This window comes from Ambystoma mexicanum, unplaced genomic scaffold (genome assembly GCF_040938575.1).
Source record: "Ambystoma mexicanum isolate Mex_15411 unplaced genomic scaffold, UKY_AmexF1_1 Mex_scaf38, whole genome shotgun sequence".
NCBI classification, from domain to species: domain Eukaryota; kingdom Metazoa; phylum Chordata; class Amphibia; order Caudata; family Ambystomatidae; genus Ambystoma; species Ambystoma mexicanum.
In genome coordinates, this window is record NW_027182453.1 from 1,420,539 (window position 1) to 1,439,274 (window position 18,736).

The 18,736-nt window shown below is 47.8% G+C and overlaps 2 pseudogenes; one reads left to right on the top strand and one right to left on the bottom strand.

Annotated features, from left to right (window-relative positions):
* LOC138559114 (zinc finger protein 585A-like) overlaps window positions 1-5,320 on the top strand; it is a 473,907-nt pseudogene extending 468,587 nt beyond the window's left edge.
* The window catches only part of LOC138559115 (zinc finger protein 585A-like), a 540,244-nt pseudogene that overhangs the window by 213,737 nt on the left and 307,771 nt on the right, over window positions 1-18,736 (bottom strand).

The following is an 18,736-nucleotide window of genomic DNA, read 5'->3' on the forward strand; positions in this document are numbered from 1 at the left end:
CTCGCTTTGAAATAAAGGCAAAGAAGGCTGGCAGTGCAGGTAGTGGTGGGGGCGGGGGGCCTTACCCATGTCTAGTACCATATGTCCCTATGTAGTTAAATGTAACGTTAGTATAGTCATAACACTCGTTAAGCTCAAGTCTGATATGACATAGGAAAACAACTTTGCATGATTTATGACTTTGGTGTCATTCATCAAATCTTCACACAACGTTCCATCAGACATGTAGCCCAAAATCTTAATTGGTTTTCAAACGTTTGTATGCCTTCATGAAAAGGCCAGAGGTATAAGACTGTCCAAAAGAGGTTTACTCATTAATTGCTGCCTGAACCACTGAATTTGTGCATCAATTTGTGAATATTGGCAGTGATGGGGCAACATCCCCATTGGTTACTAGGGTTGTGAGGGCACAGGGGCATGCTGAGATTCAACCTAAAAAAGGGGTCTGGTTCGGATTATGGGATCCTGGTAACAGACCCATTTACACCCACTCCTTAACAGTAAAACGGAGTCTGTACCACCTCCTGAAAACTGCACTGTGGTATTTTGAACAGGGAAACGGAAGTGGGATCCCTCTGGCCAATTACATTTAGTACCTGGCAATGAGGCATTTATATAAAGAATTAGGAAGGCAAATGGGGTGATATTGTGGAGTTTATGTAGTCTCTCATACACTTTATTTTGGTCTCTGCCACAAACTCCAAACCCATCTCTCATCTCCAGATTTGACAGAAATACAAGATTATCTAGAATTAAAGTCCATGTTTGAATGTAGTGCCAGCGTGGCCTGTGACATTCTCACCATGGGAAGAGATTGGTGCTTTACCTTTAAATCAGAGCTCTGTCCTTGTCTCCTCGATGGTGCTGTTGGTTATATTATTCATGTTTGGACCAATACACAAGTCATCAGTGATTACATCATGGACTGGACAAGCAGGCATCCGATTGATGGCAAACACCTGCCTTTATCATTTGTGTGTGGAAATTGGGAGCTTCCATGTGTGAATTTAGTCATTTCAGAATAGATATATTGGTAGAACATATATAAATAAGTTACTATGTGAGGAGTTACTACTGAGTAGTCTTATTACGTGTGCTGCCTGTGATTGTGAACGTGTTGCAACTAATAATGTGCGTCTCCTTTTATCTTAATAGGTGACTGATGCCCCAGAAATGCAACAGTGATTTGGATTCTCTGGACCATCGCAGTGAAAAGCTTCATTGTTAGAATATGCAATTTCCAAGCATCTTAGAAGAGTGCAAGTTTGAGGTCCAGTTGCCTTTTCAGAATATTCAGGAACTGAGATTGAGAAGAGTGTTGGATACATGATGGCTTCCGCCCATGCACCACCTTTGTGGTAACATCCAGTAACCAAGCTTGATCATACTTCAATCCTGGGGGAGAGGTATATCTAGCACTAAAATGACAATGTGTTATGTGCAGTAAGAAAAGCATTTCTCATTTGTGCTCTGAATTTGCAAACATTTTAATTGAAAAGGCTCCTCTTAAGTCAAGGCACCTGACAAAATAAACTGGCAAGACGCTTTACACGTGGACAAAATGTGGGAACAATTGCCATCTCAAGAACATACTTATTGCCCACATGAGGACATGGGTGAAAACTCTGATCAGTGCACTGAATTTGATAATGGTGTCCATTTGAATGATACAGTTATCAGCCTCCAGGAAATGCATACAGGTGAGAAACCTTATGAGTGCATTCAATGTGGGAAAGGGTTTGCTACAAAGGGAGTTCTTAGTATTCACCAGAGAACACATACGGGAGTGAAACCTTATGAGTGTACTGAATGTGGGAAAGGGTTTGCTGAGAAAGGACATCTTATTAACCACCAGAGAACACATACGGGAGAGAAACCTTATGAGTGCACTGAATGTGGGAAAGGGTTTACTGAGAAGGGTCTTCTTATTCGCCACCAGAGAACACATACAGGTGAGAAACCATACAAGTGCATTGAATGTGGGAAAGGGTTTGCTCAGAAAGGAAATCTTATTGACCACCAGAGAACACATACAGGAGAGAAACCTTATGAGTGCATTGAATGTGGGAAAGGGTTTGCTCTGAAAGGAAATCTTATTAACCACCAGAGAACACATACAGGTGAGAAACCTTATGAGTGCACTGAATGTGGGAAAGGGTTTGCTACAAAGGGAGAGCTTACTGTCCACCAGAGAACACATACAGGTGATAAACCTTATGAGTGCACTGAATGTGGGAAAGGGTTTGCTACAAAGGTAGTGCTTACTATCCACAGGAGAACACATACAGGTGAGAAACCTTACGAGTGCACTGAATGTGGGAAAGGGTTTGCTACAAAGGGAGAGCTTACTGTCCACCAGAGAACACATACAGGTGATAAACCTTATGAGTGCACTGAATGTGGGAACAGGTTTGTTACAAATGGAGAGCTTACTAGCCACCAGAGAACACATACAGGTGAGAAACCTTATGAGTGCACTGAATGTGGGAAAGGGTTTGCTTGGAGGGGAAAGCTTACTATACACCAAAGAACAAATACAGGTAAACCTTATGAGTGCACTGAATGTGGGAAAGGGTTTGCTACAAAGGGAGAGCTTAATCTCCACCAGAGAACACATACAGGTGTGAAACCTTATGGGTGCATTGAATGTGGGAAAGGTTTTGCCCGGAAGCAACATCTTATTAGTCACCACAGAACACATACAGGTGAGAAACCTTATGAGTGCACTGAATGTGGGAAAGGGTTTGCTTGGAAGGGAAACCTTACAATCCACCAGAAAACACATACAGGTGAGAAGCCTTAGGAGTGCACTGAATGTGGGAAAGGGTTTTCTCGGAAAGGGTATATTATTATCCACCAGAGAACACATACAGGTGAAAAAGCGCATAACTGCCTTGAGTGTGGGAACTGGTTTTGTAATAAGGTAGGTATTATTTACCCTCAGTCCTTACATACAGGTGAGCAACCTCGTAATTGTAATGAATGTAGGAAGAGCTTGTTTTGGGAGAGTGATCGTATTTGCCTTTGCCACCGGAGGATACATACAGGTGAGAAACCTTATTGGTGCACTGAATGTGTAAAATGCTTCAGTCTGAACAGTCAGCCTATTAGGCACCAGACAAAATGTGCATGCCTGGGTCTATTTCAGTACACAGGATGTTCTTATCTGCCATGAGACAGGACATGTAGGTGGTGAAATCTGCAACTGAAGGTGCTTCTTAGAGAAGGAGGTGCTTCTAAAATGCTACTGAGTTTGGCATGGCTGTTGACTAATACTGTGAATAACCTGCCTCCATAGCTGTTTTCAGTTACGAATGATGGCTGAATATGATTGTTGAATCACTGCTGTTTGGAATGTATCCCTTCTGGAATATTCAGAAGGGAGACTGTACCATCTGTATTACGGTAACCATCCTATGGAACACTTGGCCTGCATTTCCCTTCCCAACTCCATTGCACAGCTCTCTCAATGTACAACCCTTTCAACCTACTCCCAGGTTCTGTAACGCATCCACGGAAGTTCCTGTTGCATCTAATGCACATATATAGGGATATAGAAGGTTTTCACAAAACAGAAAGGCTTGCGGGAGAGAGGCATAATATGCATTACTTAACTGTTATCAATTAGCATTTCACTGTACCAACGTTTTAGAGCCAAGAATGACTAACTTTGTAAAAAGGAAGTATTTATTTAAACATATACAAATCCCTCATACTTTCTCTCTAGAATAACACAATATTCCAACTCTCCACGTTCACATAGAATTCAAACACATTTGTCTGATAAGCATCAAGTCTCATCGGCTGTAATCAAATCAATCTACATTGCTTCTTTAGTCAAGGACATTCAAATACATGTCAAGCATATAAACCCCTGTCCAACTCCACCTGGGTTTTAAATCGCCTTTCCATTGACAAAGTCACAAAAGTCCTGTCCAGCCTTATCCCTTCTGCTTCAGGAAAATCAAAGTCCAAATAGAATGTCCAACTCCAGACCGCTTCCCCCAGACAGGTCAGCTGCCAGGTTCAGCATATCGCCATTCCAATAGAACTTCTCAGGGAAGTCGCTCCTCTCTAGAACCCATGGGATCTCGTTGCCTTCCTCGTTGTAAATGTCATACTTTTGCAAAATAAAAGTGTCAATGGGAAGTGCAACATATTCCTGCAGAGTCCATGGTGTGGTGCCGTTGAAGCGCGAGGAAAAAAGGAACAGAGATCCTGGGGCGTGGCTCCACTGCTTATATTATATATCAATGTTGTTTCTGGTGTAAAGCGCATAGAGGCTTTGGACAGACCCGACAAAGCTGTGCCGAGCTCCCTGACGGCAGAAATGTTTCTAGAGAACAGCTGTGCTAGGATATGGATATCATAGATGAGGAATCCGTGGCAGGAAGGAATCCATTAGAAATGCCTCTACTGGGAATTACATTTGTACACCCCCATACATTTGTTTTACTTTTAACTTCAACTGATTAAAATACCCAAAATTTAAATCATCTGGAGCTTCCTGAATAATAAAAATGGAGAAGGCTATATTCTCACATGGGAATTAGACTAAGCTTGGCACAACTCGTGCAAAGACTGTTTTGCAAAGGGAAAACATGGATAATGGCATCCATAAAACTGGAATCGTCAATATTACTCCAGAAGTCAGTTTCCAAGAAATGCATGCCTTACCAGGAGTGCCATCCTTGCTGAATGCTGCAGTGTTTCCACTTTGTGTAGCTAATTCTACAGCACTAGTTTCCTTTTCTCCTCAGGATTCCCTGTACTGTATTACACTATTGTCTATCTCTATTGGAGCATTTAGGATTAGTAGATGGTTCCCTAGCCTGGGATCGACATGTGGAGGTGCAATTACACAAAGGAGGGTACATGCCCACTATTAAAGCACTATCTTATAAGAAATTGGTTTGATGTGAAGGGCCCAGAGAAGATGTCAAGTGTTCTGTTAAATTATGTGGACATGTATTGTAGAAAACGGACATTTTGTGAATAGAATCGAAAGAGCAATTGTAGAAATATCCGCTGTGTTGTGAGACAATAAAAGTCATGCAAATTTGGAAATGAAATGGTGCCTTTCTGTCTGAAATGAGAGTTGTGGGTTTAATGATATCACTGCTGTTCTCTAAATTCCAAGAAGAAACAGTGGACATACATGTCTACAGAATAAAGCTGGTCTTTGATAAACTGACATGTCTAATGTAAAGGTCTCCCACCGGGATTCATACACTAAGTGAAATGCTGATGAAATTAATATTGAGCTTCAGCCAATATGTCACTGTGTTCACTGTAAAAATAAATTTTTAGTAACTCCAAATGTGTTAAATCTTTTTCCCTGACTTTTTGTGTAAACTGCGTCCTGGAACAGAGGTGATTAATTAGTGGGGTGAACACCTCTATTCCAGTTTTATGCTGGAATTAATGTTATTGTCCACTTTTTAAATGTTCTTGTCATGACCATTGCGGGAGTGGGTAGTGACAGAGGAGGTGAGGTAAGAGGGGTGGGAAAGAGGTGAACATGGAGGGAGCTGGTCGAGACCGAGGAGGTGGGGTAAAGAGAAGGTGTGGTAATGGGCTCTGTGGAGGGGTGTGAAAGAGCTGAACATGGAAGGAGCTTGTTGTGACAGAGGAGGTGGGGTAAAGAGAAGGATGTGGTGGTGGTAAAGTCTGCAGGGTGTGCCCTTCCATACCTTAACCCTCAGCTAAAGAAGATATGGCATTAAAGAAAAAATGGAGGAAATTATGATAAATGTGTTTACAAATCAACGGATTGATACAATATTGAGTAATCAATCCAGTGAATTAAGCCCACATTCTACATTTCCTGTCTTTGTATAAACATTTGATAGCATGACCTGTCGCTTTTCTTATGACAAAAGTGATAGATGAACTTTCTTTTCCATAGGATTGTGATAACTGAGGAGTCAGGAATGATACTGGAACACAAGTTAGACAGGAGTTTGGTTGAAGACTTTTGTTATAATACCAACTAAGTTTGGAAAAGGCCTTGCTGTCCCTGCACTAGCAGAGTTTCCTTACCTAAACTCAAAACTAAGTGTCTGTCAGTGTCAGAAGTTCAACAAAAAAAAACATCCTTTGTCCAAAGTATTATTCTGACCCTCACACTCTACCTCATACTCACAAATGAATTCTAAGGTGAAAAGGATGTCTTTGGCATTGAGTGATTTATAAATGTTCAAAAAAAGGAAAAATGTATAACTCCCTCAAAAAGTAGTCTTTCAAGTATGGGCATCCTTGCTCGAGAGCGTTCTTCCCTTCCCCTGTATTCTTCATCACTTTTCTTTGGGTTACGCATATATTTTTGACACTGTGCCGCCGGGGCGGACGTGGTGTTTAACAGCCCACCAGCCTGAGCTTTGTAGACCCGAGCTGTAGCCTGTTAAACCAGCGTACGGATAGCTTTTTTTGTGTTATTTTGTGCCTGATTGGGGATGCACTCTGCGTGAGCGCATCTCCTGACCAAGAAAACAAATTACATAAAAAATGGCGGCCACCCTTAAAATGGAAGATGGACTAGGTGGGATGACGGCGCCATTAAATGATATGGGACCGAATCTGCGGGCGGTGAAGGCAGAATCTCGCCCAGGAAAGGTGGATTCTGATCGGTCAGACCGTCTTTCCCAGGTGCGAAGAACAGTTCTTGGCGTTCCTTTGGGTCAACAACAAAAGTTCTCTTCAAACTGGTTGTCTTCCTTCTTATGTGTGATTCGGATACCTGGTATATTCTCCTGCCAGGGCATTTCATATGTGAACTCCTGCCCACTCTTCCACCTTTTGATGGTTCCGCTTTTTAGCCTCCTTGGCTAACATAATTGGTTTCTTATATATGGTCTCTTTGTCTCTTATATGCTTGCAGTATCCATTGACGAACTTGAAAGTATCTCTTAGAAAACTGCTCCTTCAGTCTTTCTCTGGTTTTAGAAACCGTTCCTTTTCTCTCTTTCTTGGTTTCGCTATAAGTAATTTAAGTTTGGTGCAGCCGCCAATACACCCTGGTTTTCTCTGTCCCTTTATGGATGCGCCGGTTCTTGATGGCATCTCGTTTCTTCTACGGTCTGTTGTTGATGGTCTCCTGCTGCTTTCTGCTTGTGACATGCTTCCTGAAGCTTCTGCTGGGCTTGTCTGCTTCGCTTGGGATTCCAGTGAGCTGTGCTCCAACCCCAGCAAGTGTCCAGGAGCCCTCCACTGGCTTTTGGCATTCTGGCTGTTTCATCTGCTTTCAGAAACCTTCTGCCATCAGGTTCCTGAATAGGTTTGCTTCACCAACTTCCTTCCAGATCTCACTTTGCACTGAGACAAGCAACTCCCTCCTGCCTGCAGCCTGCTTGTGTTTCTTGCTTCAGTGATTTAAATGTCCAGGACTGTGAGAAACCTAAAGGTGTCTCGCCTGCTAGGCCCCAAGTATCTGTCTTCCATGTGGCCAGGACACGGCCATCGCTATTGGATCCAGTTCCTGGGGGTGGACCATTGCGGGAGGATCACTTGGATGGGGTTGGGGAGGGGTTTCGGGGTGTGAAAGTGAGACACTGAAGGGTGAGATGCGGGATCACCTTCCTTATGACACCTTTTCCCCATCCTACCCCATAGGATACATAGAAACTCTACCCTGCCCCCTTTTCCAACCCGAACAATTTCTCACACTGCGAAAGACAATGGACTAACACCTGAGCTGTTTACCTGACCTGTCCCAACACAAGGGTCAGGCAGAGTCAGGCAATATACACACCTGACTGCCCTTTCCCTTCCCCACTGGGATAAATGGCGGAGCATGAGAGCACACTTGAGGAAGGCCGAATGCACGAGGAAGCAGACATTCCAGGATGGCATTTAAAACAGAGGGGAAAGGCTTAGAGATCTGAAAGGATGACCAAGAGGGAATTATCCTTGCCCTTTTCAACCCAGACCTGCAATGCCTCCGTGAAAGGAGACATGAGACTGGGAATCACAGCTGGCAAGTAGTGTCGGATGTCAGCGGTACATGGAAACCTTTCGCACTAATTGCCAGGGTGGGGAGAAGTGGTTGCCATCGTGGTACCGTCCTTGACTCCAGCACCGAAGGAAAAGCCAACTGTTATAGCACAGCCAGTGAGACGTAGACCAGACTCTGTTCGACTCAAGGTTGCATTGGTAACATTGTACGTGAAGATAATAGACAGAGGTCTTTTGTGAGTGAAATCGGTACCAGCAATAGAGTGATCCGGCGCCACGTGGGTGCTCGTTCAAAAGACTCTAGCTGGTACCCCTCTCCTGAAAGAAAGAGAACGTATTGAACTAAGAACCTTTTGGTTAGTGAAACTACAGAGACCAAGAGGCCAGGGTGAAGTGTCAAAGTGGTGATACAAGGGTCAAGCCAAATCCCTCGTACAGTCGAAAGTCTTTGACACGTTGTGAAAATGAAGTGAACTGTTATAATTGGAAAACATGAACCCGACTGTGGGATGCCCGCAAATTGGGGTAAGTAGTAAGATACCCGTGAACATTGTGATGACAAGCATGAACCCGATTGAGGGATGCCACAGTGATTTGATGGTCTGAGCCTGATCAAGGGAGGCTAACGTTGAGAAAAGGATCAGTTCCCGGCTGAGGGAGATCCAAGGGTGAAGAATAATCGCCTGACGTGAAGATTAACAGAAGGAACTTTTATTTTGTGATTAACTATCAAGCCCTTTGAAGCAAGAGACTTTGCCTGTGCTAGACTTGGGTACAGAAAGCCCTGATATTGTGGAAAGGAATTGTAAGCTCCTACTGGAAAGCCCCTAAAGTGTGCTGTGCTCAAGAGTCCCACCTTGTCCTGTGCTAAAAACGTGGGGAAGGGAGAACCCGGCTTTGGCATGCTAACTTATCATTTTGTGAACACTCTTACTTTTCTTGTGAACATTATCCCATACTATTTTGTAGCATAGCGGTAATGATTGGCAATAGTTTTTTATAATTTTAGTATAGGCCCTTTTTATTTGACTAGACTCCACTAGGACTGTATTATTATTGTTTGATGGTTGTAGCTTGCTCCCATCTTTGATTTAGGTTTAGATTAAGCATTTATCTCACACATTTTGTACAGTTTAATAAACAAACTTGAACTGTGATCACTTGTGTCTGTCTTACTTTGAAGCCATGCCTTCCTTACAGGACTCAGGTGTGCGCTTGCTGCCACTAGAGCGCTGCCTGTGCACGTGAATACCTGTGCTCTGCATTACTCTGCTCCTCTTCCTCATCCCAGTGTTGTGGGAATAGTGGTGCCTTCCTGAATGCACTGTAGGAATGTTTGCAATGAGCTTTAAAGGCAAACTACGTTTGGAAGAAGAGTAGGTGGAGTTGGAAAAAGTGTTTTGTAATTTTACAAGGCCCTTTAGATTGTGAGAGTTGGCCTTTGGGGTGTAACATGATTTGTACTACTCTCCATGGGGCAAAGAGGGAAGGTGTTACAATAGGCTATGGGGAATTGGAGATGTAGCTTTAGAATGGAAAGGGGATACCATGTCTCACTCGATGATACTATAACCCTCTCCTGGAGGCTATCTCCCCCCATGTGATCCTCCCTCATATAACCACCCCCGGGGTCAGGTTCAGGTAGCGACAGCCGTCTCCTGGCCACATGGGAGGAGGTCACCGCCGGTAAAGGAGTGATGGTACCATCAGATGAATCACATAACTTGTGCTTTTTGCACGGGATAGTGATTCCTCTGGTGTTGTTTTTTGCACAGGGTAATGTTTCCTCTGCTGCTGTTATGCACGGGAGTCTGCATTACCTCCATATAGACACCCACGAGCACGCACACCCCAGCACCTACTCCGCTGCCCTCTTCCTGCACTTGCACGGTCTGAATATTCACAAGGCATCGTAGGTTCGACCGTTCCTTCCCCACTATATTTATATTTGTGTTTTTAATGTACTTCAATCCCATATCCCCCACCCCCTCTGTTGCCCTGTGAGTGCTTTTAAACAGACATAATTTGCTGTATAAGCGCCTAACAAGCAAACAATAAAATAAAATAAAGTAGCAGTTCCTTGTCCCAGTGCTTTCTCATCAAGGTGCTCCACCTGCTGACAGAACTCGTACCTAAACATGTTTCAACCTCCTGCCTCATTCAGGGCATAAAACAGTGTGCCCAGCCAGAATCCACCTGTTTTCCTATTGGAGTCAGAAAGGTCACTCTGGGTTCCGAGTCATGGGGAATGTGAACCTGTCATGGTGGAGGGAAAGAGATGAGAATTTGAGCAAAGGCGCTGGTGGGGATGACCTGAGTTTTGGAGAAATTGAGTATCGGGTGGAATGGTGAATTTTACACAGGTAATCAGTGCTGTGGGAAGTTCTGGGTAAAGGAGGGAACAAGAAAAGTATTTGGAGAAGAGCTGGTAAGGAAACCCACAGCAGGAGATATGCTTGCTTAGGAGCTGGATGTAAAGAGGAACTTGTAGAGCTCAAAGAATAGAGACTTGAGGAGCTCATCTGATAGAGGGGATCAAGGGGATGTTGTGGCATGCTAGGAAAGAGAAGAACGGGCATTTCAGTAAGTAGGTAGCAATACACTCTTGGGCACTGCCCTGCAAGCCGAGGTGCTAAAGTAAAAAAGGAAGACGTTGGCAACAGTGCAGAAGGCATCAGAAATCCGAGAGACACGGTGGGAGTGGTGAGGAGGTTTGAAGCATGGGCTAGTGCTGTTTCACTGTGGAATTCAAATGGGATTCGGGTGTTAATGTGTTAGGGTGAGGGTGCTGCTGAGTCCATGCATCCCAATTTATGACGATGAAGCTGAGCACCTTGTGCTCATGAAATCTGAAATAGGGAGAAGTGAGACATGATGTGTTAAGCAGAGTTTATACATCAGCTGTTATGTATTTACCCTTATACCACCCCCCACATCAGAAGTATTGACAGAGTAGAACAGCAGGCAACCTATTGTAGGTTAGGAAGATTGCAGTGAACCGGAAGATGTTGAACATGTGAGAGCAGTAGATGCAAGGCAGGGGTGTCGGCACCTTAAGCGATCCTGGGTGACAATGGGTCGAAAGAAGCCTGGGAATTGTCAGCCGACCAAAGGACGAGTGCTGTTCCTACTACGGTATTGGGGGTCAAGAAGAGATTGACGAAAATAAGAAGGGGGTGTGTAAGTGTGTTGGGGAGAGTGCCACTGATCTTTAGTAGAGCAGTAGAAGACTGGAAATTGGGGTGGCAAGAATGGTCTGGGGGACCTTGATAACTTGAAAGGCTGAGAGTTGAGGGAGTTATTCATAGAAACACTTGTGTACAGGTGTGTTACAAATGACCTATATATATATATATCATTTCATGGTATGTGGCAGTAACTAACATACAAGCTGCATTTATGATACCGACTGTACCATGGCTCATCATGGCTGTGAAGAAATTACTCCTGCTCTGCATGAGTACAGGTATGAGTACCAGCTAAACTGTCTACTTGGCCCGACATTGCTACTAAACCAGCAGTGATCCAAATCCTAAAGGTGAAACGGGCAGAGCCTTATAGGTCCTGCACCTTCACCTCGTTTGCTGATGTGGCCTGAGAATGGGCTTTATCTTCAGGAGGGGTGTGAGCTGAAAAAGATACAACGCAGACAATAGTACAGTGGTGTCAAAGTAAAAGAATGTCAATCAAGGTTCTGAAAATAGGAACTTAAGTAACAAAATGATCAATGGAGACAACAATTTAAAACAGTTAGACCAGGGAGTGCTTCGACTGTGTTTACTGTTACTGGAGCGCTACACTGACAGTCCAAAACTGAGTATTTCTACAACTTCCATCTGTGTGAAGGCAGAGCAACCATGCTAAAACCTGGAGCCACAGCAAAGCAGATTGCTGCAAGTGTGTTTACTGTGTTTCCTGCTGGTTCCCAGCACTGCTCTATGAAACAAAAGTTACATCACCCCGGGGACAGCTTGAGCTGGTGTTGTCAAAGAGGCAATGTACGGCAGCCAGGGGAGAGAAGGGAGCACTTGCTGGTGAGTAAAGTGAGTCACACGGGTACGCTGTGCCTGCTAAACGGTTCTTGTACTCTTAGCGTAGCTAGCGCTCCTTGCATCGATATGAAGGTTGTAAACAGAAGTGAGCGTTTATTTGTATTTTCTTCCGCCGTACTGACTTGCTCAATCCGCCCAGCCTGTCACAAATGAGTATATACCCTTTAAGGAGTGGTGCAAAGATCTCCCACAGCGGAGGCTGGGGGGATAATGGTAAATACATAACAGCTGATGCCATAAACTCTGCTTAACACATCATGCCCCACTTCTCAGCTATTTCAGATTTCATGAGCACATGGTGCTCCTCTGCATCATCATAAATTGGGATGCATGGACTCAGCAGCACCCTCACCTTAACACATTAACACCCAAATCCCATTTGAATTCCACAGTGAAACAGCACTCGCCCATGCTTCAAACCTCCTCACCACTCCCACCAGTCTCTCGGATTTCTGATGCCTTCTGCACTGTTGCCAACTTCTTCCTTTTTGACTGGTGGACCACGGCTTGCAGGGCAGTGCCCAAGCGTGTATTGCTACCTACTTACTGAAATGTCAGTTTTTCTCCTCCTGGCATGCCACAACATCCTCTTGAACCCCTCTATCAGATGAGTTCCTCAAGTGTCTGTTCTTTGATCTCTACAAGTTACTCTTCACATCCAGCTCCTAAGTAAGAAAACCTGGTGGCACACATTGGAATAACTGATCAGGAGGCAGACTTTCAGAAACAAAGCCCTCCTGCGTTTCTAGTGCTCCCCCCTTTGACAGACACTGCGTTCCTAGAACTATCCTGTATTATTACGAACAAAAATATGATAGAGACCCCCGCAGAGTCAGTGCAAGAAGTGATCATCCAGAAAATAATGCTTTGCCACAACAAATTGAGCCAATCTTGGAAACACAGCATATTTCTTTTTCTCCAGGGCCTCAATTTGTGATGGATAAAAACGTGTCCCCAACGTGTCCCCAATCCCCAATGTTGTTTACCTTACAGTCCTTGGACCCTAAGCAAATGCCTTCACCTCTGGACCTTGCACTGTAGGATTCCTCTAAAAATGAAGAGGGATCCATCCACATGCATACTACCATACACGACGTACCCAGCAAGTCGGGCTCTGTCCTTCATGCTCTGAACTTTACCCTTTCCCGGATGGGGAATTCATAAGATTCAATCTCTGAGGTATACCACAAACAACGTGCCCTCCTAACTAAAATGTCCTCCAAATTGGCATTTCTGGAGGGTTTCATCCATGGAAGGGTTCAATGCCAAGATGAACATTCTGGCAAAGTAGGGGTCCCAAAGTCAGGAGGAGTGAGGATCAAGAAGCCTGTACTAGTTCTGGCCTTGAGCCCCTCTCCCAAAAAAGAAGGAAACCGACAGAACCGAGCAACGGAAAACAGAGAACAAGGCAGTAAATACAGCAGGGATGGAAACAAAATGGGTCAGTTTAAAATCAAAGCATCTAAAAAATCAGACGATTCTCCCAAAACGAGGGTGAAACGGCTCGCAAAGTTTCATGAGGAACCAATGGTGTAGTCAGTCTCCCCCATACAATAGAGGAGGATGTTTGCAGACAAAACCAAAGCCAGTCCCTTACAATTGAGGAGGTTGTAACTACCAACCCGCCAAATCTAACCCCTGCTAAACACGCAAACAAAAAGCCAGCAAAGAAGGCAAAGAAGAAGTCAAATAAGCAAACACAGGGCTCAGCAGAAGGGCTAAAGGGCCTAATTGACAAGTTTGTAAAACCCACCTGAAAATCTGTGAAAAAAGTTTGGATCACAGCATCGTGGAAGTGTATTCGGACATGGAGAGTGTGTGAGTGAACCAGCTGACTTAAGCTTGGCTTATATGGAAGATTTTCCGCCAACCTCTTCATTGGTAAACGTCTGGACCAAGGCAGAGTAGCAGCAATTGGAACTGCCAGTGAAAAGCCAGAACAGATTACATAAGAGGGCTCAGCAACTGGTGCCAATTTTCCAAATACAGCAACTGCGGACACATTTCCCACTGGAACCAAGCCTACAAACGACTGTCAGTCTCCTCAACCCAGGCACTCAGATATGCAAAGAGCGGAATCGCGATGCCCTGGAAATCAAATGAGCACACTGGCCTACTTGGGGAAACGAATGGGCTCTCAAATAAATCAAAAACAGAGCCCCTTCTTGACATTAGAATAGAGGTACCTCAAATCGTGCCATAATAACAAGGACTAAATGTGTCCTATATCCCTGGATACGGGGCAGACTATGCCGGAGTCAGCTCCGAAGGGGAATTTGGCTTCTGTAGCTTCTCTGCATTGCCCCCTTGAGCTCCTGAGCTGTTTGGGTTCTGTAAACCCCAAACAAAAAGGAGCAAAAAAGAAAGGCAAAAACGAATACCAACAGATACGATCAGGGTTGGCACCTTAACTAGATCTCTTAGAAAAAGGCAAAAAAAGAGACTCAAAGGCCGATTCATGGAATAAATGTGCGCCGAAAATTCCGGCGCAGAGGGGCCTATACGTGCGCCGAAAAATAGCGAAAAGCGCAGGGAAACCAGCGCACGTCGATTCATGGAAGTCCGTGCGTAAGAAAAGCATAGGACGTGCGCTGAAAAAGTGCGCGGCGCACGCCGGCGCACAGGTCAACCAACGGCGTGCGCCACGGCCACTGCGCTATCACTCCGAGCGCAGCGCACAGCTCTAAAGTAGGCGGAACACAGGGCGGGACACTCGGAATGGGGAATAAAATGGGGCACAACACTCGGAATGGGGAAGAATGTGGGCGGCACGGGGAAGTACAGGAGGCAAGTGCGCGGAACGCCCACACGCTCTCCGGCAACACGTATTCATGGATTCGAACAGGGCAAAACAGCGCTCGATCAAAGCAGCGCACAGGCCCAAAAACGTACGCCACAAGTAAGCAGGCGGTAGCGTCCCGACGCACTTAACGAAAGTGCGCCAAAACCTGCGCCAACAAATACCACCCACATACAGCAATGGGCCATACCGTGACCCCAAAGGACAAATGAGGTGCAAAGGTGTACGCCATTAACACGGACACCCACTGTTCAAAAATTTGCGCGTGTGTGTACAACGGGTTGCGCGAGAAGTCACTCGCGCGATTGCCCTGGGTACATGTATCCCGGGGTGCGGGGAAGTCCCACACGCGATTGCCCTGGCCACGTCGATTTCAGGGGTGCGTGTGAAGTTCCACACGCGAAAAGCCAGGGTACGTCAATTACAGGGGTGCGCGGGAAGTTTCACACGCGAAAAGCTAGGCTACAGGAATTCCAGGGGTGCGCGTGAAATCCTACACGCGAAAAACTAGGGTACGTCATTTACAGGGGTGCGCGGGAAGTTTCACACGCGGCTCTGCTGGGTGGGTCCTCACAGGTGTTCCATTCACACCCTCCACGTCCCCTGCATGCAACCCACACCACAGGGGACTACCCTGCACACCTGCTCATGCCTCCCACCACCCCCAGCAGTCCGGGGCACCTTCCAGCAGGCCCCCACCCATGTCTACCACCACCCCCACCCCCCCAGCAGTCAGGGGCACCTTCCAGCAGGCCCCCACCCATGTCTACCACCACCACCACCCCCCCAGCAGTCAGGGGCACCTTCCAGCAGGCCCCCACCCATGTCTACCACCACCCCCACCCCCCAGCAGTCAGGGGCACCTTCCAGCAGGCCCCCACCCATGTCTACCACCACCCCCACCCCCCCAGCAGTCAGGGGCACCTTCCAGCAGGCCCCCACCCATGTCTACCACCACCCCCACCCCCCCAGCAGTCAGGGGCACCTTCCAGCAGGCCCCCACCCATGTCTACCACCACCCCCACCCCCCAGCAGTCAGGGGCACCTGCCAGAAGGCCCCCACCCATGTCTACCACCACCCCCACCCCCCAGCAGTCAGGGGCACCTTCCAGCAGGCCCCCACCCATGTCTACCACCACCCCCACCCCCCAGCAGTCAGGGGCACCTGCCAGAAGGCCCCCACCCATGTCTACCACCACCCCCACCCCCCAGCAGTCAGGGGCACCTTCCAGCAGGCCCCCACCCATGTCTACCACCACCCCCACCCCCCCCCCGCAGTCAGGGGCACCTGCCAGAAGGCCCCCACCCATGTCTACCACCACCCCCACCCCCCAGCAGTCAGGGGCACCTTCCAGCAGGCCCCCACCCATGTCTACCACCACCGCCACCCCCCAGCAGTCAGGGGCACCTGCCAGAAGGCCCCCACCCATGTCTACCACCACCCCCACCCCCCAGCAGTCAGGGGCACCTTCCAGCAGGCCCCCACCCATGTCTACCACCACCCCCACCCCCCAGCAGTCAGGGGCACCTGCCAGAAGGCCCCCACCCATGTCTACCAACACCCCCACCCCCCAGCAGTCAGGGGCACCTGCCAGCAGGCCCCCACCCATGTCTACCACCACCCCCACCCCCCCAGCAGTCAGGGGCACCTTCCAGCAGGCCCCCACCCATGTCTACCACCACCCCCACCCCCCCGCAGTCAGGGGCACCTGCCAGAAGGCCCCCACCCATGTCTACCACCACCCCCACCCCCCAGCAGTCAGGGGCACCTTCCAGCAGGCCCCCACCCATGTCTACCACCACCCCCACCCCCCAGCAGTCAGGGGCACCTGCCAGAAGGCCCCCACCCATGTCTACCACCACCCCCACCCCCCAGCAGTCAGGGGCACCTTCCAGCAGGCCCCCACCCATGTCTACCACCACCCCCACCCCCCAGCAGTCAGGGGCACCTTCCAGCAGGCCCCCACCCATGTCTACCACCACCCCCACCCCCCCGCAGTCAGGGGCACCTGCCAGAAAGCCCCCACCCATGTCTACCACCACCCCCACCCCCCAGCAGTCAGGGGCACCTTCCAGCAGGCCCCCACCCATGTCTACCACCACCCCCACCCCCCAGCATTCAGGGGCACCTTCCAGCAGGCCCCCACCCATGTCTACCACCACCCCCACCCCCCCCAGCAGTCAGGGGCACCTTCCAGCAGGCCCCCACCCATGTCTACCACCACCCCCACCCCCCAGCAGTCAGGGGCACCTACCAGAAGGCCCCCACCCATGTACCATCCATGTCCACCTTCACCTGGGTCACAACCCCACACAATCATGACCGTAATGGACAGTCTGCCCTGCAAGAATTCCCAAACAACTATCCCATCCACCCACATATCAAACACAATGACATGTGACACACCCAATGTAAATCATATGAATGAACACATGTCTGTCACACACAGATGTTGCAAGTGAATGTCCAAACACCCCACATGTCATGCATGAAAGCAATGAGATGATACAACACATTGAAGGATCAAATGAAAATGTATTAAAAATAAACAAGGATGGTAAAAATAAAAAATAACAATAAACATGCAATGCAAACTAAATAATAAAAAAGTACAACCAAAAAAATCAGGAACACTAATTAACAAAAAAAAAGTAAAATAGGGGTCCAAAGTCAAAGTCCAAAATTAAATCCAAGTACAAATGAAAGAAGAAACACATTGGCCCTCATTACGACCCTGGCGGAAAGCGACTGACCGGAGCGCCACAGCGTAAATAGCGTTTCCGCCATTGCACGAAGGAGCAAAGTGCGGCCCATTCCGACCCATCGGGCACGAGCACCACGGCATGGCGGAAGTGCAAAGTCCGCGATGGCGGAAATGACCCCAAAACGGCCCACACCGCCGCCGTACGGCGCCCCAGGTGCAATACCGCCACCCCTCTTAGCGGTCACCGCAGTGTGCGCCTACCGGAAAGTACGGTGGCCGGAAATATACGGAAACGGAAGTTAAAACATGGGCCCGGAACGGGAAACAACCCGGCGTACACCTATAAATACACTAAAACCACACAACCACTAAAATCACTACCCTGAAACACACCCCAACCCGTCAACCACCCTAGCGAAACCAAGAATAATGGGAAAAGCAGAGAAGAAAGCGTGCGACCGCAAGCGGCAGGTCCACTTCTCCCGTGAGGAACTCACCGTGCTAACAGAGACCCTCCAGGAGAATGCTGCCGTCGTCTTCTGCACGCAAATGACCAGGACGGCACTTGCAAACAAGAAGGCCATATGGGCTCTGGTGGCACAGCGGGTAAGTGCGGTGGGGACCGCGCCCCGCACCCCACAGCAATGCCGCAAGCGATGGGACGACCTGCGGATACGCGTCCGCAGCATACTCTCTGCCAACCGCAACATTGCCACAGCCACCGGGGGAGGTCCTGAATCACCCATCAAGTTGACCCCCTGGGAAGAAATCTGTGCCTCCACCATCGGAATGGAGAGCATAGAGGGAGTCGGAGGGATGGAGAAAGGAGTGCAGACATCCGAAGATTCAGGTAGGTGGGCCAGATAAAACAATGCCAAATCCACACAGTCCATCCATGTGAAGTACCATGCGTCCACATAGTGCAACAGAAACACATGTCCAGGAGAACGCCCACACACATCGGCCTGATAGCGCACGTTAAAACCCACAATAAATACATAAATAATTAAAAACCCCTAATACACGCACTACACGTGCAGCAGGCACACCCTAACTGCAGGCTGCCAAACAACTGCACCCTCACTCCACACACAAATCAAAGCACCTCCAAGGCCCCGACCCAAATCACCCTCAGGTACCACCCCAATGCATGTGATACAATGCCATTCCAATTCCCACAGACCCATCAATAACCCTCGCCCTCCTCTACTCCACCACAGGGTCCG